Source organism: Syngnathus scovelli, chromosome 18 (genome assembly GCF_024217435.2).
Source record: "Syngnathus scovelli strain Florida chromosome 18, RoL_Ssco_1.2, whole genome shotgun sequence".
Lineage (NCBI taxonomy): Eukaryota > Metazoa > Chordata > Actinopteri > Syngnathiformes > Syngnathidae > Syngnathus > Syngnathus scovelli.
The window spans coordinates 10,880,272-10,904,669 of record NC_090864.1 but is presented as its reverse complement, the minus strand read 5'-3'; the positions used below and the strand labels follow the sequence as shown (position 1 = coordinate 10,904,669).

The 24,398-nt window shown below is 42.0% G+C and overlaps 2 long non-coding RNA genes across 2 annotated transcripts; one reads left to right on the top strand and one right to left on the bottom strand.

Moving 5' to 3' along the window:
* Positions 1 to 10,063: 10,063 nt before the first annotated feature.
* On the bottom strand, positions 10,064 to 12,230 carry LOC125986300 (uncharacterized). Its single transcript, XR_007487575.1, has 2 exons — positions 12,082 to 12,230; positions 10,064 to 11,973 (listed from the first exon to the last, which is right to left on the bottom strand). It is a non-coding gene; the product is annotated as an uncharacterized lncRNA (long non-coding RNA).
* Positions 12,076 to 16,373, top strand: LOC125986299 (uncharacterized). Its single transcript, XR_007487574.2, has 2 exons — positions 12,076 to 12,206; positions 12,624 to 16,373. It is a non-coding gene; the product is annotated as an uncharacterized lncRNA (long non-coding RNA).
* The last annotated feature ends 8,025 nt before the right edge of the window (positions 16,374 to 24,398 follow it).

The following is a 24,398-nucleotide window of genomic DNA, read 5'->3' as shown; positions in this document are numbered from 1 at the left end:
TTTAGCGTCTCGCTGCGCTTCGGCGCATCTTACAAAGTTCATTGCGAGAAGAGAGTCTTGACCCTGTGGATGATTTGGAGGACTGAAATACCACTTTCATTTATTATTAATCTGGGCCGGCCAAGGGGAAGGCGAGCCGTAGCACTGTCATACCTGACTGGCTAATGTAAGAAGTGGCCATCTCACTGCAGCCCTGGGGAATCAAAGCCCATTACTGCTTTGAGAGATGCCCTAATGTCCAATGTGAACACACACAAACACACGGGCACACACACACACATATATAGCAGATCAAAACATTAGGACGAGCGTGAGATGTCCAACCACACAAAAACACACTCAAAATAACGTGTGTCGCAATGTTTGTTGTAGACCACTCAAAGATGTTTTTAAAAAAAAGGGCTTGAGTTTTACATTTGAGCCTTTCGCAAGTGGGAATCAAACATTTATAATTAATAATTAAAACCTGGCCTTGTTCTGAGTTTTTTTTATAACATGTTGTTTATTGTTACTGCCAATAATGGGTTAAAATTTAAAATATTGCATGCTTTTTTGGGGGAGGAATCACTCAAAATTAATAATTGGAACTTCATGTTGCAATCAGACAATGCCAAAAAACTAATAAATATATATACATACACTAGTCATGTTATATATTACATCTATTCATACTACAGGCTTTGATTTAAATGTTTTTAACATCAAGTTGATGGTGTCGTTAGGTATAAATATGAATCGTTTTAAACTCAACTAATGTAATGGAAATGTGTGTGTGTGTGTATGTGTGTGCATTTGAGGTTGAAAATGCGGCAGCTTAATGACCCAACGGTTCTGCAACTGAGGTGTGGCTAATGACGCATGTGTGTATGAAGTACACAGCCATGTGTTTTAATGGCAGGGGGATTCCTATCAATACCATAGATTGGATTAATATTTCAGAGTTAATGTTTTTGTTGAAGAATTTGCAAAACAAACATGAGGCCAGGCTTCACAGTTGCCTGTGCAGGAAAATGCAATTTTCTGCGACTTATTTGCTCATCTTTTTAATTAAGAACATAATGGGTTTATAGATTTTTGAAAGATGAATTCTTATTGACATTTTTATAATTACCCATCTTTATTGCTTTTCATGAACATAATCGCCACGGCTCATTTATTCCCACAAACCCTCAGGATATTAGTGGAATGGTTTCATAGGATGTGCCATATCAATGGCCCCTCTCTAAATCAGCGCTTTTCTTCCTCATTTATACAAAATCACAAAGCACACTTATAAATTCTCACTTTGAAAACATCCAGACAACGGTTATATTTAAAAATAATGCAACACTGGCAAGATCGTACGGTCAGTCAAGGGGGGAATCAAGAGGCAAGAAGGGTTTGGGCACACTATCCCATATGTCAACATACCATCAAATGTGCTGCTTAAACCCTCGGGCCAGTTCCGCATTAACACAAGTTAAGAGTCAGTGCACAGACTATAGACAAAAATACACATCAGCAAAAACCCATTTAGAAGAGCTAGCAAAAAAATCTGCAATGAGTGCTGGCACGTTCAACTAAATGTTAATGAGATTCACAGTGAATTTAGGTATCCTATAATATAGTTGGAGAATATTTGTCTAGCATCATCACCTTTAACCACTCTAAGGGAAACATGCAATGGCTTCGTCTCGAAATTGGAGGTCAACCTGGCAAACCTTCTTCAAGTGAGCAATTTCCCAGTTCCAGTGACGGACAATATCCAGGGAAATTGCCCTGTATATATTTGCTCTTGTTAAATTTATGAATGCTTCAAAAGCTGTGTATTAGTGTAAATGTAGGTGGCAGTCCCAGCACACTGTGCGATATTTTAGTCAGTCACAGTCTGTGGCGCACTTTAAAAGGCTGTGTTTACACTTGGATTGGTAGCATAAAGGCATATCCTGACAGGACCACATTTGTCATGAAATCAAAAACAATTCCAGACAAAAATGTCATCAAAAAATTCTGAAATGTAATTTTAAAGCAGCATACACATGCTGATTTCTACTTAGAATGGAAACTTGGTTCATGAACAATCATTTGTCTGACACGGGGAATTTCCAGCTCAAGAAATTAAATGAACTGAGGTACTAACAATTTTCATCTGCACCAAGTTTGTTTTAACTCAACTAAAACTCATAAGTGAACACGGTCATGGTTTTGTTCAAACTATTTGTGTAATGCTTCTGTATATACAAAAGACGATAAAATGCATGGCACTGGAATGATCGGAAAAGCATATCATTGGATTTACCAGAGTGTGGATAGGTGTTGGCCCAACTTGTCTGGCTCTGTCAAGTCTGCCAAAACTATAAAAGCAGCTTGTTTACATTTTGTCTGCGTGCTATGTACAGTTAGTGTGGTCTGAGGGATATTTTTGCTATGACTGCTACACATAAGAATATGCTCAGCAGATGTTAGCTGGCCCATGGCCTTGTTAGCTCCGCTTGAAACAAAGCACACAAACTACTGACACAGTAGTTGTTCAAAGTTCACATGGGGTCATTCAGAGCCTGAAAATTAGAGTGACGTAGCCCGGACCGCCTCCAATGCCCAACAATCATGTTTAGAATTGGAGTGGATTATTACCTAAATATTTCAAAGTTGGAATCCATTGGCATTCCTGTTATGGGTAGATTTCAATATCAATAACACATCAGTATAATAAGAGATCAATCATATATTCGATGAGTAGTTCAGTCACTTAAGAACAGTAAGATTTTTCCCAGCTTTCTTTTTAATGACGTCAGTGAATAGCTTTTGACGAGTAATTTACTGTATATTATTTTATTTAAATTCGTTCCATCTATGTTTTGTTTCAAAAGTCTGGTGAAGAAACGTTGACTGTCAGCCCTCGCCCAGATGCACCAAAGCGTCGGTCGGCATCATGACACAAAGATTTAGCAAAGGCGCATCAGCGAGCGGCAACGTTTCCTGCTGCCGTGCAAGCGTTCAAATCCAGCCCGTCATGTAAATAACTTGTTTCAGTGTGCTTTCAATTAAAGCGGAGGACAAAGTGCCATTGCGGCCTTTTGATGGATGAGCTTAGATATTGGAGTGTACCGCTGGATGACAAAACGTTCCCGCACTCCACCTCAACTCCTCTTTCCTATTGATTCCCCGAGCAGTTATTCATCAGGGCAGTGGCCACTGTCAGATCAGCCGCTCCTTGTGCTCTCAAAACACATTTTCCACAGTTATTGATAAAGCTATTTGACCTTTTATTCAAATGTGTGTCTGTGTGTAAGGCGCACACATCTGTGTTTTTCTTTCTCTTTGCCTTTGCCAGAGGCTTACACATCATTGCTGCTACACCAATAAAGTCAGGCTGTTTTGATTAACGGCAAATGAGTAGGTCTATTCTTTGCAGATGTCGCTTCGAGACGTACTGCGCCTTGCTTTCTTGCTTCCTTTCTAAAATAAACCCCAAACCTGTTGTTACGCTTTGGCAAAGCAGTTGCATGCAATTCATACACAATGTGGTATCTTACCTTATGACGCCTATTACCGGACAAATGTGTGTGTCTGCAAAGTTCTTGATTTGGGTAACGTTCCATACTTTGGGACAATTACAAGTTGTTGGTAAACGCTTGCTATGGCGCTAGCAAAATCTTGAATCTTACAACACAAACAGCTTCAAATTTTTTCAAAGTCTAGTACATTTTTTTTTCCCAACCCTTTGTCTTTGTCTCTCCAAAGAATAATTAGGAGAAGGGCCGAGGAAAAGGTTTAGGATTAAGATCAAGGAATGGAATTGGGCTTTTATGTCTTGGAAATTTAGGGTTGAACGGTTGAATGAGGTTTGTAGCTTATGATTCATGCCCAATTAGACCATACTTGACTAGGCTTAAGCTTGAAGGGACTTTACAGGTGGGAAATCGATTGACAAGTTCTATAACTTTTTTAAATTAATGGTCCAGACATGGCTGCTGAGATTTTGTTGCTACTCTCTCATTTCTTATCTATCATTAATCAGTTTCAGGTAGTTCAACGAGGGCCGCAACACGTTTGATTCCAATGATCAGGTTTGTTATCCAGCTTCTGCACACCTTGCTAATTATCTGAGCATTTGAATCAGGTAAATTGATTATCCAGCTTCTGCAGACCTTGCTAATCGTCTGACCATTTGAATTTGTTCATCCTGGTCGTCAAGGGAATCCATACCTTCAACATAAGGCTTGGGAAAAGTTTTTGAGCTTGATTTGAACTCAAAACAAATGTCCTAATGTCAGTAATGCTGAAGAGTTACATTTTGTTACATTAGCATGTTTCTTTGCGGCAGCACAGCATTTAATAACCATGTCCATTGATTTCCCAGCAGACTGAATGGTTTGCACAATATGGACTCTGCCGATGTTTTTCAAGTGGGCGACTTTCCACTTTCCAGATGTGTACTAACCAATTTAGGAGGCCATATTCAGCAGACATGAAACATAACGCCAATCTTGACATTATTGAATGGTTGCCGTTTTAGTCCTGTTGTTCAAAGTAGCACAACACTGCGGCAAATATTGTGGGACCTCTTGTACGAATAAATGAATCACAGGGTTGAAGTTGTTTAAGACGCCTGATCAACACAAAGATTGAATTTGTGTTTGTGATGAGGCACAGCTGTTTCTCTCGTTCACATTTTATGAAACTGATGATTCGAGCTTGAGGCACGCCACTTTCATCCCGCAAAACTCTTGCCCATGTCTTTACCTTTCCATCAATTATTAAGACTAGATCTTGGAGTCAAAAAGTAATTTCCCTTAAAAGAACCCAGACAGAATTGACATAAACCCAAGCCTTAAAACGCACTCCAAAGCTCAGCATGTAGCAATAAAAGTGGAGGGAAAAAACTGAAGCCATTCTAAAAAAACAAAACAACAAGCCCATGAGCAACCCATTGAAGTGGGGAAGTGAAAAACAAGAGAGACTTAAGGTGACTCTAATCTTTGACTCCAAAGCCTGGGCACCCGCAAAAAAGTGGGAATGTAATTTCCCAGACTAGGAACATAAGCCAGCAGTAATCTGGCCTGTAATTCCTCCTAGTCCTTAAATAAAAGCCTTCCATTTTAAGTCCTCAACCTCAATTCTTTCTCTCCTCCTCGCCCACCTTTAATAGGATTTGGTCGAAAATTGCTTTGTGAATCACTCCTCTCCATCTTACTGAAGGAAGAGCAGACCATCATGATTCAGAAGTGCTTAATTGCTTTGAATGAGCGACGCGAGTGGCCTTGAGCACGGCCGCCCGGCGGCGTCACCACAACCACGCAACAACCAGGCCCCCTTGATGGCTAACGTGGCGTACAGTTCCCGACTGATGAGAAGAACGCTTGCATCAGATGACTCTCCGGGAGGGTCAGAAGAGGGTTCAGGAGCATGAGGCCGTTGCTTGGATGTGGACCTGCAGGCGCTGGTGCGTGGGCGCGTCCTATCGACACCCCAGTAAGGGTCTAAATTAAAGCTGTGATGAATTGTGCCTGTCAGGGCAGGACAGTGGAGACACTCTGCGCTGTATTTCGCTTCTGATTATGTGCACGGGAAAAGATAGCGAATATCATTAACGATATGTAGTGCTGTATTTTCATTAGATTTTGTCTGTCCCACAAGTGGACAGCTTCATAGCAGGATGATTTTTCATTTCAGGAGAAGATTAAACATCTTCAAGGCTGACAGCAAGGAGCATTGTGAATATTTTTTGGTGATGTTTTCTCTCAGATACAGTGTGGTGGAAGGGATTTTCATTAATCTATAGATGCGGGGGGGGATCAGCCATCACTTGCGATGTTGCAATGTAAAATATCAAATCCCTGACAGCTTTGTCATTGTCAGATGTTAACACAAGTAAAAATTAAATCATGTCAATCCAGAAAGTGGAAGTCCATGCATGCACGTGCATCGTGTGGTTTAAATAGGATTTTCTGTGGGCAGTTTTTATGACAATATCAAACATTACAATTGAAATGACCTTTCTAGTCACATTTATGTCTCAAGTTGTCTTTCACAATGTCTTCATGTAAAATCTTACTTGAGGGGAATAAGATCATCTACTTCACCTTATAACTGAAGCAATAAGCGTCCCAACGCGAACTCATAAGAATTGTTTGCGACTTTGTTCAATCCAATCTTTTTGAATTGCTCCCATTGGAATCATCAGTTACCTCACAGTGACACCAATCACTGTGTATACAGTAGAAATTGAGCCAGAAAGCAATTTTATTGCAAGGAGCGTCACAACATTACTGGGTTATTGTGAGCTATTCTTGAAGAAATAAGAATTGGAAATTTTGGGTGGTTTCACTAGATTTACAAGAATGTGTTGTGTTTTCTTGGAAGCCAATACCTATATGGGTTCGCGCTCTTCTGTTTGCAACATAATTGTTTCCATGGAAATGGAATGTATATATAAAATGCTATATAGTGAATAAGGACTCACTTGGGATCTCAGATTTTCAGATCGTACTTCCTGTTAAATATTTTTGTGTACAATATGGCTGCCTGGCTAACTCTAGTCTTGTGTATACTATACTCAACAATGTTTCAACCTCCAGTCATTGTTTTTGGCAAACTACCCGAAGCACTATTTACACCAGAGTATGTCATACTGAAAATGACATATGAAAGCGGTGCACCAGGTATTCATTGGTCAGGAGGATATACGTTGATCCTCCCATAGCGATGGCCAAGTCTATGTTTACATGTTGTCTAATCACTGACCCATATCTTGTTTACCTGATGGAGGCGAAAGCTCAGCGTCGAGACTCCTTAAAAGTCAAAGCCGTGTTTCGGGGTGAAGGGCGGATAGCGCATCCAAACGTATACCACATGTTTTCATGCACATACACACTCGCACACCCTCTACCAGCCGCAGGGCGCCATGGTTACCTTGGAAGTTTAACGTGGACCAGCTGGTGTACTTGGGTTGTGAAATTGCATTGCAGACGCACGCGTATTCACACGCATGTGCATACACACACACACACGTGTTCACAGGATCAAAGCGTGTTGGAGCTCTGCACAGCAGCCCTTATGCTCCTGCCTTTGGCTAAATGGACGACCAAACATGCCAGGCTGTCCAGCTCGGTAATATCTGGCCTGAAGCCTAATGAAGATGGACTGTGTTTATAATTCTCATATTTGCTCTGATCCACCAATATAATCCCTTCTATACACAAAACACCAGTGTGGGGCCAGAAAACACTTTGTTTCTTTCTATTAAAGGGATAAAAAGAGAAGGGGGATCGAGTGAAGTCCACTAAGGTTCAATACAGCCTCTTTGATTCGGCTCGGGTGGGTCTTTGCATTTTCCGACGCTGCGTCGTCATGTGATCTCAAACAAAAGAGAATGCACCGAGGGGATGTTTTTCTGCCTGTGTGAGACTTTGACACCTGCTTCACTGCAGCAAATTGGACTGGCTCACTCTCAAATGAGATTTCTGCCCACTGCACACGCGCTGAAAGAAAGGTCACCCATTACAACTATTCTACATGATTCACGGAGTTATCACATCTCGGCTTGCCTACCTTCACTTTAATTAGCTTTGGGGACCTGGGCAAGATGTACGTGTGTGTTTTGTGTGTGTTTGAATGCGCCGGTGCTGCCTTCCTCTATACTTGCAGCAAAATGAAATTCCCACGTTGACATAGTGTGTTCCTCCTACACAACAAGGGAGACACAGAGCACCATGCTATTGCCTGGCGTGATGTGATACTCATCTTTGGTTGCCATTCTATATTTAAGGAAGAAAGAATCAAGTGAATTAGACAAAATTTCAAGATCCGGATATTAACATTGGCCAGACATTCTGCTTTTCTGTCATGCCATCACGATTGCATAAATTTACACACAAAACAAAATGCATTAGCACCAAAAAGGGGTCCAAGGGTTTAATCAAGTCTCTGAGGACGACATCATTCCGTTTGGAGTCAAACCTATGAAATCAATAGCTATCTTACACTCAATGACAAAGTGTTCAGCTGGAGCTCATGCAGACACTACACCCACAGGCTACTTTTGAATGTGTAGACGCATGTGTGGATTCTGTATCATTGTAGGAGATGCTTGCAAATGTATATTAATCAAGTGCATTTTTCAGTCGACATTTTATATTACATGAATACCGTATTTTCCAGACTATAAAACGCTACTTTTTGCAACCCTGCGGCTTATAGTCCAGTGTGCCTTGCCTATGGATTTTTCATAATTTTTAATATTGTATGATTTGTGCACATTCTTTTATATATGGAAATTAAACATTAAAACACCTGCGGCGTATAGTCCAGTGAAGCAAAACAGGATTTTCCCCCAATTTTAGCTGATGCGGTTTATATTCAGGTGCGGCTTAGTTCAGAAATTACCGTAAGCATTTGGAGGGATACTTTTTAGTTGAGTTAATTAACAGTACTCCTACTTGATTAAAACACTTCTCTCTACCCGTCTTCAATTTCAATACTATGCAAAATAATGTGTGTTGGTCTCAGTGCTGGAGAGCAAAACCTTATATTTTATTGCAGTCACGCTGTCCACGTCTGAAAACATTTCATAGGCAGTGCGAGGGAAATGTAAATCTACGTTTGCTGAATCAAACACACACACACACCCAACAAAAGAAAAAACTCATCTCGTTTTTCGCTTATACGCACATAAATGCATTAAAATGGAAAATAGCTCACGCTGGCCTCGCCACTGAAGGGGGCCTTAATATTTGTTTTCCCCTTCGCTGTAGTGTCCTCATCGCCAATGACCAAATTCATAATAATCTCCGCCTCGGAGTCCAGTGCTGCTTCCAGAATGGGCAATCACTGTCTGCAGTCATGTGGCCATGCTCTGCTTCACCAACACTGCAAATCCAACCTGCAGGTTGCATGCTCAGTTGTTGCAAGGCGACATCAGAGCATGGAAGGTGTAACTGCTAATCAGTGGACGGATCATGTGCTTAATTAAAGTCTCAGGCCAGTTTTCCAGACTTTTGAGTGTGCATGCGAGTATGGTTTTTTAGTATCTTATGTTTGTCTTATTGTATTCCTAAGATTTTCTACTTAATTGGTTAAAATATTTTTTTATAACCCGCCCCCTCAGGTGCATTACCTTAGGCGGTGTGCATGAATCATAAATCAGACCAATCATACCGCGGCAGTGATAGACTTTTACTCCTTCTTTGTTCTCACCTTCACATACTAAAGTGCTTAACAACGATATGGTGATAATAGGAAACACAAAATGATGGATGGATGCTCCTTATTTTTGTTGGTAATTTATAAAGAGAGGAGACATAAACTGTGTGAGACCTTTCTGCATCATCTTCTGACGTGTATGTGGGATTGTGTGTGTGTGTGTGTGTGTGTGTGTGTAATGCATGTGCATGCGTGTGTGCATGAGTGATGACTTCAAGCAACTGTGACCTCGCACATCACTCTTTCATGCATATAAAAAAACAGCCTCCTGCCTTAATATCCTCATTTAATGACTGGCCTCTCCGCAAAACCATTAACTTAATGACATCACACTGGCCCTACACACACACACAGACACACACACCCAAAGCATGCAACTTGAGGCAGTGGTATTCTCTTCTCTCTGTAATGAACATATGTATAATTAGGATGTTTCACTCTGTGTGTGTGTTTGTGTGCTTGCTTGCATGTACGGTGGAACGTGTGTTTATGTGCATGGGCGGGTGAGTGGGGGGGGGTCACTGTTTCATCTTACTAATTCAAGGACAGTTCCTAATCATGCAAAGTGACTGCATGGTCATATTACAGAAGCATATGCATTAACTTCCTACATGTTTACGTCATGACATCCCCCACACACACACACTGCCTGCACAGAGGCAATTTGTATTATTGAGCAGGTGACACAGTAAGATTTCATAATCTATCAGCAGTGTCACAGCACAGTTATGCAAGGTTGTGTATCTCTTGATAAACTCAACATTGACGTGGCAGATTCAAGGCCACAGTTGATGACATCACAGCACAGCACCAATGGGGACCTGGGGACAAATAATGGTAGGCAAGAAGGTCTGCATTTTATAAATCACAACACAAGCAATCAATGAAATAGGAGGATTTTATTTTTGGTTCATATGGGCAGTATGTAGAAGTCGTAAATCATTGATATGCATGTTAAATTCAGAAAAAACGTACAATCCAGTCAAGTACATGGACAGAAAAAAAATAACAGAGAGAACCACTTATCTTGTAATAAATATTAGTTGTCTTTATCATATTGCATACTTATACGCGACATGACACTACATACAAGCTGCATGGCGAACAGTTCATAATTCAAATCAGCAGCGAATTCAGTAGCTAATTCTCAACAGGATTCCCCCGTGGTGACAATTATTGAAAAACATCCAAGAGCAGCCTTCCACCATTGTACACACATACACACACACGCACACACAGCATCTACATCAATGTTGTCCCTCCAATTATAATTTTTAATATCCTGCTCCTCTGAGATGGAGATTAATGGCCAATCGCCATCATGAATTCCAACGTCATCTATTACCATCCCAGCCGTGGCCCCAGTCCGCACTAATTACATCCTCAAAAGCGATCTGCAACCCCCAAAGCAACCTTAAGATCAATCAATAATTTTAATTTTAAGATGTCCCCCTCCAATGGCGCTCCAATGCCTCAGCTCCTTTCTGTCGCCTCCATTTGGGTCGCTTTGTTTCCCGGGTGCCGTAGAAGAAAGGCCGACGGCAAATTAGTGGCTGGTCTCGTCTGCATCTCCGTTTGATTCCTTCGTTTGTTTGTCCGTCCGTCCGTCCCAACCCCTTGTTTCTTGCTCGTGTCTGCAATGTCTTCCCTCCCTCGCCCTTGCTCTGTCTGGCGCATAGAAGCAAGGGGGGGCGCTTTCCACTCTCCCCCCCATTTCAGCATGTAATTAGCATGCAGATATGCAGAGCCTGATCCGCAAGTCAAATCGTCTCGCTTATTTCTGCCTCTATGCGACTCAATTTTGAGGTTATAATTGTTATTATTCAAATGTACGTTTGATTCCCGTCCCCCGTCAGACTAGCCAACCACACATAGAGTATGATTAAATAAGTCGTCTTTATCTACATAAGGCAGAGCTTCTGACAGTGTTTTCTAACATCTCATCCTCCTGCCAATCATGCAAATCGAGAAAACATGAATGATTTAACAATAGCCCGAGTGGTAACCGAAAACGTACGTAAACATGCAACGTCTTCTTCAGGATTCCTCTTGGCATTAAAAACCTATTGCCGGAACATTCACAGACGTAAACAAAAACAAAATTTCAAGCACATGTGTTGGTTTTCAATCTATTTGATTAGAAATAACCCAAAAGTTCAAATTCATGTGGTAACAGCTTTATTTATCATCACAAGAATATTCCACCGTGTTAAAACAAAGGTTAAAGTTTGTGGAAACATACATTTTTCAACAGCCAAGACCATAAGCATGCAGGAGTCGATATTTGGCCTTTTGCCGCATGATGGGAGGTCAAATTGAGGGCAGACGCATTTGTTTTGCTGTAGGCCCTCTCACTCACTCTCCAGTGAATATTTAGTGATATTGGCACATTTGATGATTTTTTTTTTTTTTTTTTAAAGAAAAGACTGCAGTCAGGCATTATGGCAGAAGTGACAATGGCTATGACGCATTTGAAGCTCTGTCATGCTTCCACATGAGTAGATGCATCAACAAGTGTGTGAGGAGGGGGGAGCTACTAGTGAGTATTCTCCCATGTGCAGTCATGTTTTCGTTTCCTTGGCACCAGTCCAGCTTTGCCATCTGTTCGCCCCCCCTTCTACAGTTGCTATCATGACGTGCCTGCCATCCTTATGGCATATCAGCGACAGGGCACCAGGCACCCTTTACCCCCCTCTTTCCCCTCCTCCTCCTGCTCCTCATGCTCTGCTTTCCACGCCCACTCTGCCATACAGTCCTCCAAAGGGTCCAGGTGGCATCTTGCCCCGCTCTCTTGTCAGAGTTGGGACAGAAAACAAAAAAAGGGTGATGAAGACAAACAAGGATATACTCCGTTCCACATCCTGCCGGGAGCCTGCAATACTTCCTGTGCCCACAGACCTGTTGTTATTGTTGTTGTTGATGTTGCCTGGATGGCTGTTTCTCTTTGAGCAAGAGGGTTGAGAAGTAAATCCACTCCAAATTTTGGAAGTTTTCTGGCTTTTGGTGTGGTTGAGGGCACCTTGGTACGTTTCTCTCTCACACACGCACACACTCATACATACACACACACACACATACTTCCACGTAAGATGCTGCACTGCTTCTCTCAGAGCACACTGCCACTTCATCCACCCGCTTCCTCGAAAGCACTGGGAATGCCACCGGATCTAGCAGAGACTCAGACATGCACACATTTGGATTTTAGCACCGGCATGCATTCGGCGCTCGTTGGAAGCTGCGGGAAAGCGAATAATCAATTAAGTATTGATTTCTTGTACGATTTTGTAAATTTCAAAGACAAAGCGGGTCGCTTAAGGAGCGCCGCGAGCAAGAGGAGCCGCAAATTAGCCAATAAACACAGACGGGGGAGTAAACGAAGGCGAACGAACCAAGCGTCTGTCGTTGCGTTGATATGCTTGTTTTTTTTTGTGCCCCACCAGATGAATTAACGGCGTATGTGACAAAGGTTTCCTATGAAGAAGGAACGGCAAATGGGTGAGCAAGGGTTAAAAGCAAGCGCTCGAGGAGGAGAGAGAGAGTGACTGAAGGACTCGGTAATTAGGCGGTCTGCATCTCACGCCTCATCAGTATGCGGAATATGCAAATTAAACGTCTGGGTCTTTCTTTTTTTCGTGGAGGATCAGAAGGCAAGCGCTGCAGAGAATTAAGCGCAATTATTCAACGCGTGGAAAGGCTGATATATGCAAACAAGGGATGGAACGCACAGATATACATTGGACTCCAATGTGAGGACAGTTAGAGATAATCGCACAAGTACAGTCATGCCTTCCTCGCACCTGGGAGATTCTTCTACATTGGTTCTGGAGGTAATGAGTGGAAAAAACGGCAATCGGACACGCGCCTTCGTTCCCCATTATGCCTTTCTCCGCATATTGATGCGCTGCCTCGTGGATGATTATTACCTTTTGGAATATCGCACGGCAAAACGAGCCTCGGAATAAAGGAGCGGGAGGAAAGGATGGGAAAAAGACAAAAGAGCGGAGGTATGGAAAGGCGCTAATGATATTCAGAGCGCCGACTGCGTGTCATCTGCATGATGACAACGGCCAATTACAATGAACCATTGGCGCTCTGCCACAGATAAGTAGGAGAGGAGATGGGCAACGAGGAGGGGGAAGCAAAACGTACTTCCCTTTCTTCTTAATGTTCTGCTGATTTGTCGACTCAACGCCGTGGATTTACAATAACGATGAATGTGAGGAAGAAGAAGAAAAAAAAAAAACACAACCACCCAAGCTTTGTCCCTCAAACGGGATTGAAGGCCAAAGGCGAAAGGTATCCCTCCATGTTGAAATAATGGCTGCCGAGGATGGTATTCCACCGCCGCGCCGATTCCGCTGGCATTTCTTCTCGTACCAACCAGCGCCGCAACCAATCTGTCGGAAACGGCAAACGAAAAGACAAGCGCACAAACATACGCCACTATTTTTTTCTTTTTTCCCACCGTGCCGCCCTCTCTCCTTCCTCATCACAATACAAAATGCCTCCCTTCACCATTTTGCATATTTGCATGCCGCCCCGCCTGCCACAAAGGACTAAAGAGCCATATGCAAAGCAGTCTGGCATCCCCTCTTACATAGCAATGAGGGGGAACACCGAGCAAAAGAGAGGAAGGGAGGTGGGCTAAAACATGATTGGGGGGAGGAAGTACAGGAAGATGGTGGCGGTGGCGAGGGGGGCAGTCGGGCCACGGGGGATCTTGTTGGCACTAAAAAGCGGCACGTGCCGTGTTACCACTCCCACTGCGTGATGACAAAAAGGCGGGCGTGGGAAAAAAACAGCGGCGGGGGATGCAAGGGAGGGCAGACCAAGGACGAGGGCATGTTGGCACTGAGAGGGGGCACGTGTTGCCTGAGGAAGGGGAGGGGGCGATTTGGGTTGGTAAAATGCGAGATTAGAAGGGGGCGTAGCACGAGTGGTGGCATTCAAAACCGACGTATAAAGAGGAACGGGATCCACACTGAAAGGCCACCTGCATTAAGATGCAAGATGCAAAGGCGAGCCCACTCAGACACAAATCTCAAACCCTCTCAGGAGATCAGACTACCTCAATCTCTGTGACAAAACATGATGATTTAAGCAGACATTGCACCCGTCTACCAGCACATACGTTTGAATTCTTCAAGCCAAAAAGAGTTGTTTTTTTTCCTTGATGAATTTTGTGATATTTATATCTACATATAAGTTTGTGTGTGGAAAAAAAGTCATTGAAAAGAAGGTTGAGCAAAAACAGTTTAAAAATGTTTTATCAAGATTTGTAATTATTGTAATAGAATGGCTGATTTTTACCTTTCGGAATAAAGCACAATAATCGTGAACGAAAATACTGCGGGTCTACTTTATCATTGAATTTCAAAAACATGATGTTTATCATGTACGCAGTTTGGTGTACAACGGTACCGCCTGATCCAAAGCTCATGCCGAAACATTTCGTCAATTTAATTGAGCTGACCGAAATATTTGACACGTTACAATACAGTACAGTTGTACACCACTGCAAACTACCTTTACTGTTTTACCTTTACTGTGACATGAAATGTATAATGAGAATGAATTAAAATGTTGAACTGTTTCCTAAATGATCTGAAGACGTTTTGTCAATTATATTATGTTTAATATGCAGGTGACTAGGGACAGCAAGTCACACCAGTAGTTTTTACTTAAGATCAGTGAGTCATCAATGGCATGCGGCGTCAGATTACTCCCAACGCAGACCAAAGGTTCTTTAAAGGCCTTTTAGTCATCCACGCTTGAACAACAGCTAATTTACAGCAGACTCATTAGAGCGGTATCAAACACAATTTCCTGCCGACAAATTGAATTTGGTAGAAAAGTCATTACCATGGCACTAATACTTACACAGTAGTTCCTAATGGCAGTTGGGGCAACTTAATGCTGTTAGCAACCCCCCGAAATAGCAACAAGGGCTATTTCCAATGCTCCTTTTAACATAGATCACGTTGAGATAAGTGGCAAGATTCCCTTTTTCTGTTTTCTTTCTCTGGCTTTGTCTCAGGCCTGGACTATGACAGAGGAAATCTAATGTTTCATAACTGTCGGTGCAGCGGGTTGTGTGTGTGTGTGTGTAGCCCGAGGTTGCTGTGCTGAACAATAAAGCATAATTTGATAGATGAGAAATTACTATGGTTCCTCTACTGTGCAAGGGCCTTCTCCCCAGGCAGGGCAATACTGCGCCAGACGATGTGTCACATTTCTCTACAAAAGCGACAAAAAAATAATATTATTTTACTTTGTTTGTTGCTTTAGAGGTAATCCCTCTTGCTTGTCATATGTAGATAAACAAAATGACTATACATTGGGAGAGATGTTTAAAATGTAACAGATGCTTGGGGGGAAATGATTGACAGTTAAGGTAGCAAATGAGATGAAGCCCAACCCAGCAGACATGAAATGTTACCCACTAGTCTAACATGCTGGCAAAAATAGAATCCTAATAAAGGTACTCAATATATTCATAAAAAGAAATTCCCATACTGGCTGCTACGTACAGCATCTTTTGATAGCCTTCCTATATTGGCCAGTTTGTTTCCTTCTAGTAGAAGTGTATCATTTGCAGTGCGGTGCAGCTTTGCCGTGGGGCTTGTGTGGAAATGATGTGTTTTCAGTGACACCGTGGCTGAGAACTATTCACATCGACCATTAGTACCCCTGAAGCATGCTTCTGTGCCATATCATTTGTGTCAAGCATACACTTGGGCGCGGGGCAAGAGACTGACAACCTTGTGAATAGCTAAAAACTACAAATTGAGTGTAAATTGTTGGGCTATGCTAATAGCATGCATGACAGGGAATGTTTGGAGAAAATGAATTCAACACAAGGGGCCTGGCTTAGTCAGTAGTGGAAAAAAAAGAAAAAAAAATGTGGATGGAGGAGTATATATCGTCACTGTCGGGCAGAAACGTCCAACTGTCGAGATAACTTTACAGAAAGTCATAAAAAGCCAGTTTGTTTTAAGTTGTACTGTTGTACTATGACTTATATTGCGATTGCATCAACATTATACTACCAAAATAAACGAATATGCTTCAGTTGGTGTCACCACCATCCCAAATGCCTCAAAGTGAAATGAAACTGAAGTCAAAATATCATAAAAGCAAACGACGGTTGGACATAAGAAGTTTCCACCAGACAGCGGCGGTTATGCAAATAGATTTATGGAAGCATGCGTAACGTGACTTCTTGAACCTGAGACACTTCATTTTAAGTGTAGTGACCAACAACCCCCAAAAAGCATTTGTCAAAAATGGCAACTCAGACTACAGAACATTTCGCTTATCTAATCTGACAGGTCAATTTGTTTTCTTTTCTTTTTTTGCATGTTCATTTTCTTCTTTGTTTCCCGGCATTTGATGTCCAAGCACATCCCACTCAAGGAAAACATTGTGCCCTCCTTTTGAAGCCGCTGAGGCTCACATCCTCAGAAAGTGGTGATGTCATGTGAAATGAATGGCGTTTATTCCTCAGTAATTTTACGATCTGGCTATGAAACCCTATATCCTACCGCTTCCCTGTACTGAGCACCCCCACCCTTCTTTTAACAGGAATAATCTGATAGATGTTAAGAAAGACGCTTCACCCCCTCTTCCCCTTTGTTCTGGTCAGTGGGCTCATGCAATGTTTATTAGATTAAAAGTCAGTCACTGTGACGACGGAAAAGGGTGGAGACCAAATGCAAAAACATAAAGGCTATCATTGGTTGTGGCAGTGCAGTGTCTTTGCTGCAGTGCTTATTTTTTATTTTTTTTATTACAAATTGAGACCAAATCATACTGGAAGGCAACAGAAGAGGGAAGAAACAGACATGTCGGTGATTTAAAGCAGCAGCGTGCACCCGGGATAGCATTTATGATCACAACACGCGTCTGACAATTAAAGTGACTCAGTGGGCCCTGTGACCGGATTCAAACTAATTCAAAGTGTTGCCGGAATACATCCAGACATGAATAAGAATATACACATACAGTATATGGAATTCATAAACGGCAAGGGAAGTACGGGTAGGAGAGTTCATTATTCACACACACACACACACACACACACACACACACACACACACACACACACACACACACACACACACGTGAATTGTCACAGCAGTTTGTATGATGTGCACCGTAGTGGGGGTTGATTGTTGCCACATTGTGACCGGAATGATTCACTCCCACTGACAATCTCATTACTGCCCCTTGCACAGCACAGGCCTCGATTCTATCTAATCACACCAAAAGCTCAAATAAAACTATATGACCTCACTGTGTAATTGTATATCTGGAAGAAAAGAGCATCTAGTAGTGTTTACTGATGCTATGGCAATCAAAACATGTTACGGCTTTGATTGCAAGATTAGTTTGGGTGAGGTCTTAATTTTGATTCAAATCAAGTGACATAAGAAAAAATAGTCTTAAATAGAAGCAGAATCCAAAAGAAACATAAGACTGCTTCCCAAGTCATTAAAATTTCAATTTCAAACAATTGGGGGGGTCGACCTCAAACATAAATTGTAACTTCAAGGTCATTTCAGGGAATTTCTTTTTTTATTCTAAACAATTTCACCTTTGTCATGCATCATAGTTGTTCTGATTTTAATGTTTTTATACTTCAACATAAGTATTTTTTGCAGTTGTATGAGCTTTAGGAAGTTATTCTTATTTCAACTTGCCTATCAACTATTTTCTCATAACAGTTTGACCTTGGGACATTTTGTAGTACCTCTATTTCTATGATTTTCAATGGAAAAATGCATGATCAAAACACAGTGAGCCCAATGTTGTCCTTAAAAGTTCTGCACGATGGACAATACTTTTCGGCACTTAGGTCCTTTTATATGCACCTCAAGCACTTTTCATCACCTCGTATTCTTTCGTCCAGACTTATGTCACAACATAACTCACATTAGTCTACTTGGATTGTTTTTTTTTTTTTTTGTTCTTCTACTTGAGAGCTTTTTTGAGAATATGATTTAATATTTGTAAAGAAGATAAACCATGCTTTGTAGTTGGCCAGTCAGGACGTGCAGACCTCTCTGGCTTCACTTACACTTTGAAGGATAGCCTCTTTTTACTATACTGTATGAAATAAATCCAATAAAAGTAATTTCATCAGAATACAGTGCTTGTGACTGAATGCATGTTTGGAGGTCCATCAATAACTTTGGATTATTGAAATCAATTAGGTTGATACCAGTAAATTCAAGCATCAGCAGCATTGCGATTGGTCTGGCTGGAGAGGTGCTCTGCCAAAAGCTGGCATGGTTGAATAATGGCCACACGAGTCAGACAAAATTGTTGAAGGCATCCAACGTACCTGCATGAGCCTGAGGATGTGCACACGTTTAACCGGTTGTCTTTCATTTTGCTGTGTTCACGCTCTTCTTTTCTCCCAATCGCTTTCTAATTAACTTGCAGGCTTCAAATCGATCTATCGACGGAAACAGAAGTTTCAAATCCAGGTCCAGAAAGTCACAGTTTGACTTAAGCCACAGGTGCTTCGGTTGAGGAGAACCACCTGTGGATTTTACTTTCTGGAACTGGATTTAAGACCTCCAGGTATAAGCCAATTATGCCAAAAAATGAAAAAAGCAACTGTGAATGTGGCAGTTTGAATCTATTCAATAGATTTGTGCAAATCTCATGTACAATATCAGTAGTAGTAGTCACTGCATCCAAATTTTCTACTTCCAAATTCAAATCTCACCCACAATGTTTCTTTGTGCGACTCAAGTGACTGAATGGGGTACAGTACGATGATGTGCGTGCGCAATCAATAGCACTCACTCCCACTTTGCTTCCAACCTTCAGCTGCATAGTCCACCTTTCATCAGGCTTCGCCATTGATCCTTCACTTGGTAGGGGGTCCTTTCACAAGGCTGTCTAATGTCCTCATTATGTGTCCTGTGTGTAATGATGGGCTAATTATCATGTGATTAAGAGTGCTGGATCAAGCAGGGAAGCAGCAGATCTGTCACACTTTAAGGAGCTCATAAAAGTACAGATCTCGGATGTGCTACCTGAAGGGAAGCTGGAACTACATTGGAGGAAATCGCATTAAAATAAGCAATAAGTGTGCTCCCATTTAATGACGTGTCCGGAATTGTGTCTTGTGATTTTCATTCTAGAGTCCATGTGTTTCGCTTGGAGGGTGTAAGGACTGAAAATCCCAAGGTAATCTGAAGCACAAAGCCAATGTCATTACAGACATGGCGGGACATTATTCTAAAATGGCAAGTGAGGCAGTGCCGAGACAGTAGATAAGGTCCAGAGAAAATGTGGAGTAAAAAGGAGAGAGTGAACGCTGGAATTTGTCATGGCCAGATAAAAACAGGCAAGGGGGCAGGCTGGAGGACGCCGTGATAGCACAGTTTTTTTTTGTTCCCTTTTCCACTTTCCCCCCTCTTCCTTTTTCCTGCCTCTTGCTCTCACTCCCCATTCCCCGTTTGAGGTTTATCTGACACACGATGAATACAGCAATTTTATCTGAATAGACAAAGAAGCAGTGACATACAGGCGCTCTCTGACGCTTGACCTTGAAGAATGAAAGAAAAGATGCAAAGCAAAGAAAGGCAAATGATTCCAGTCATCATGGCTTCTGTTTCTTTTAAACTCCTCTCTCAATGGTGTCTCATATTTGGTCCATACTTGTGTCGTCAGTTTAGATAGATAATTATCACTTTTTGTTATGTTCTGAGGGCCAGTGTCAGGATTGTTATCCAGCTTCTGCAGACCTTGCTCATTATCCTGCATGCCTCTCTCCATGCCCGAATTTAACAGGTATCAAAATAACAGGTATGAAGATTCGGGCCTACTGTTTAATTGCATAAGTCATAGCTTGGTCTCTTGTAAATCAACACCATCACATGCAAATCATACCAGCGCAAGTGATAAAGAGTTTATATGCGTTAAAAATAATCAGGAGGAGCCTTTGGAGCCGAGGTTGCAGCTGTCAGACATCAGCTGTGGTGCATGTAGTGAGCTTAACGCTTTCTGGCACACCTTCGCTTTATGGTCTACAGCTGTACAATGGAGTGGAACAAGGTTATATGTGGCCCACAGCTGGCATCTGTTCTTCAGATGCCACATAACCTGCAGTACAGAATGTCTGACCGTATCAATTAACAGATCTTGCTAGGTAAGAAAAAAAGAAATCAAGCTTTGCCTCGGATGTCTTGTCCAAGGCGAGAGCATTGCGCGAGGAATTAAAGCGAACTTTTTGAAGCTGCATGTTAGCAATTTTGAATGTCAGAAAGTCTTTGTGTCTCTGAGCTCATTCTGGGAACAGGAAAGCAGCCATTTCACAAATTTGGCCTGAGGATCAACTACTATTTCAGTGACACCATGGGAAATGAAGCCATAAAATAAAGATTGGAGGAAATGTGCATGATAAAAGAAAGGCTTCAAAAGAAAAGGATCAAAACATTTTGACAACTCCAAAGGCTTGAAGTCTGTACTCTGAAAAGCACCTTATTGTTGAATGGAGACACACAATGTGACATTTTTTGCAAATACATTCTGAACTAGAAATTCAATAAGGCAATAATCCCTCTTAAAACCACAACCTTATTACAGATAAGTCTGGATCATCGAGGAAATGTCACCACACATCTACTGTATATCTAATTTAAGTCTGTTGATGAAGGCAAAGTCTTTGACAGCAAAGCCGGCTGGCCTAGAAAGTAAACTTTTTTAATTTGTTAACTCTGGCTCCATCTCCAATGTCATTGAATTAACAATTGAAAGCGCCTCAGGTGAGTCGACCCGTTCCTCTTGTGTCACGTTAAGGTGCTCAACATACTGCTTGTTTGTGAATTTGCATTCAGATTAAAAAGTGCAAAGACTGATATATAACCTGTCCTAGATGGAAAATTTTGTTTGATAGCAATTATAATTTGTTTTTAAAACACAGTATTTTCTCAATCTTGGTTGGAATGTTTTCTCGAATATAACTCATTGATATTAAAAGATTATTTTGTAGTAAATGTCAATGTCCGTACGGTTAAAAAGTGAATGCTTCTATCCAGACAGTGATCTTTTAATCTGCTAATGTGAGGGCAGGAATAATCCCACATCTGGAAGTTCTACCACGGTCCGTAATTGCTCCCCCAATTCCTCCTGTGCCTTAGAGGAAAAAGAATGACCCGCATTCAGTCAGCCCCCTGTGCGACAACATTCAGAGGGCATGAAATTTGGTTAATTTCAAATGACTTGCCGTTTCCAAACCAATTTGTTTTTTTCTCGCACTGTTTATTGATGTTTCTTCTAATACGAAGACTGCGGCACACATTTCCACAAGTGATGGATTCATAGTTTTCTTTCCTCGCTTCCTCCATTTTTTTTCATTCCCGCTTTCACTCTCGTGCAGGATTTCATCTAAACAGGTGCTTCCTGTCCGTACGTTGACGTGAAATTAAACACAAGTCCAGATGTGAAGTTTGTGTGTTTCAGTCGAGACAGAAGGGAAGCATGTTTCTTGTGCACAGCCATTTAAGGAAAGTGGCACACTCGCTGTCAACTTTCCACGAACCATGTCACTCTTTAATCCCGATCTTTTATTACGTTTTTAACTTTCCTCAAGCCAGCGTGAGTCCACATGTACGGGCCTGCTTTATCTTAACGTCAGCATCCATTCATTTGATTTGGTTTCAGCTTCAAATTGAGTCCAGGTTGATTGCATCACAATGCGCCTTTCAAAGAGCAATTAAATGCGGTCGATTACAAGATACGTTTTTCAATTCTTCCCGTGCTTTTGTCGTCCTCGCCTTGCAACGTCGAGAGAGAAAGAAACCTGGGGAAAAGAGAAGCTTGGACAGAAATGGAAAGGTCAAGAGTGATGGATGCTTTGTGTGGGTCTGTCATTCCCAATTACTGAACTTTGCCTTCTAAAGCATCGCTTAGCTGCATTTCTCATTTCTGCCTTTCTGACTGATGATGAACAGGCTTTGACTGGGGGGCACTGTGTGTTTTAAAGAGCGCCTCACTAGTCGCTCGCTATTTACTTCAGATGCAACACAGTGCTGCAGCTGCTCCTACGCAATTCCACTTTCTTGATCAGCAAATGACTCTCTTCTCATCGGTTACGGGAAATATACGTACACATTCATACAGATCAGAAGCTGCATCAAAAAAATGATCATGATGAATAAAAAAAATACACCTGCGACTATCCTCATTTTTCCCCGATCCGGCTGACTATATTAAAATCATAATACACCTATTTTTTACTCGTGAAAACCTCCCTAAGTGTCCCGATAAAGGTGGAGGTGCTTTGTGAGGTCGGTCCGAGGAGAGCTTTACGAGACAAGCTGCGCTGATATATGACTCGTAGAGACTCCATTAAAACCTTGGGCCCGCGCCATTCGGGAAAATGGAGGGCACTCATGCTCGGGTCACAGGACATCTATAAAATCAAACTTTTTTTTCTTCATATCTGCTCGTATATCAACAGTTTTTCCCTCCACTTACACTTGAATTTTAAACAACAGGGCAACGGTTGAAGACGATCGTTTTTCAAGAGGTAGAGGCGGGTGGGGATGTTGGATATGTTATGTGCTCGGTCGGGGTGTTGGTACCGGCTGATGTTTAGCCTCTGATAAATGGACCTTATCACCAATGGGGAGTCACGGAAGGAGAAAGAACGCCATCATCTTGGTGAGATGTGAACAGGTGGCATTGTGTTCTGCACTTACGTCATCGTGCTTTGAATCATCCTTTATCTTGTAATTACGTCCCACTTTGCAGAGGAACGATTCCGTGCTTCTTATCATTCATGGTTCTGTTGTCATGAACACTTTTTAATGAAAAGTAAAATACCAAAACAAGTGGTCATATTATTATTCCCTTCTAGGTTTACTTCTTTACTATAGAGTGCTCAACCCAGTTTTATATATACCCATAAACTGTAACGCACATCATTTCAGATCTTCTCCTCTTCTGCGTCACGGGCGCACTTTCCTTTTGTGGCGTCAAGCTAAAGTATGTGTCCTGTCTGTCTACCTGTGGCTCTCGGCACCCTAGGGGACCATTTCTAGGCTTCATTTGTTTGAGGGCTTTCTAATCTGGGGACCAAGACAACCTCGGTCCACTGTGCCCTCGTCAATCATCGGCGGAAAGGAACACGGTGGAAGTGAAGAAGGCGCAGAGAGGAGAGAGAGAAGACTTGAGGTGATAGCATGATTAGTTATCAGTCTACCCTCTCGCCATCATCAGCCACGGCAATCTCTCTCCTTCGGCCAATCCCTGTTTGCGTCCCTTTCTGTCTATGCATCCATCTTACCATCTTATCTTTCAGTCCCTTCCTACTCAGCCCTCCCCCCTGCATCATCCCTTCTATTTTTCTATCTGTCTGGTCCTCTGACCTCAGCCCCAACGGTGGTCCCTTTTATGACTGCGGACAAATGAGGATGACCTTTTATTGTAAAACAAACACCCGTGGCGACGGATGAAAACTGCTCGTGTTTAAATGAACAACAAAGAGCAAAGGGAGAGTTTGAGCAAGGGTGGGAGGCCAAAAAGTTTTTGAAGTTGTCATAATTATAAAAAGTACAAGCATGGCCACCGTTCAATAATAAAGTCTCCTACCTGGTTGGCAGCTATTGATGAACTGAGAGAAGCGGACCTCGAACGTGCCCCGGACCCATCAGGGTGGGTGCATGAATTATAAATGGCTTTGACAGCGAAGGCCGGAGTAGACAGAGTATTATTGCACATGAAGGTCCGTTCTGATTTTGATTATTTTTATTCCGGGGGCTCACAAAAGGCCAGCAGACTGTTGGTGAATATTCAAAAAGGGCAGACTTTGATTTGGGCTCTAATAGCTTCTTCAAACAGCTTTGGACAGCCAGGAGGCAGGGGAGGAAGATGGCACTGATGTTAAAGGACACAATGGACAAAAAAAAACGTTCACTATACAATTTGTATATTTGAACTTGGTGGTGAACACGAATAATTATTAGCTGTACATCAAACAACAGGGCGGGGGAAGTGCATGTTGGTTACTCAGCTGACCCTGTGCCGACATTTTGGAATTTCCTGTTTTGACACTAATACTCCTTTCCTGTTTTGACACTAATACTTCTTTGAAGGCGGTATAGTTTTCAGGTCAGCTTTGTCCCCACCATTCAGTTTAAGTGACTTATATAGAACAGCGAAACGGAAACAAGATGCTGAAATTGCCATATTGT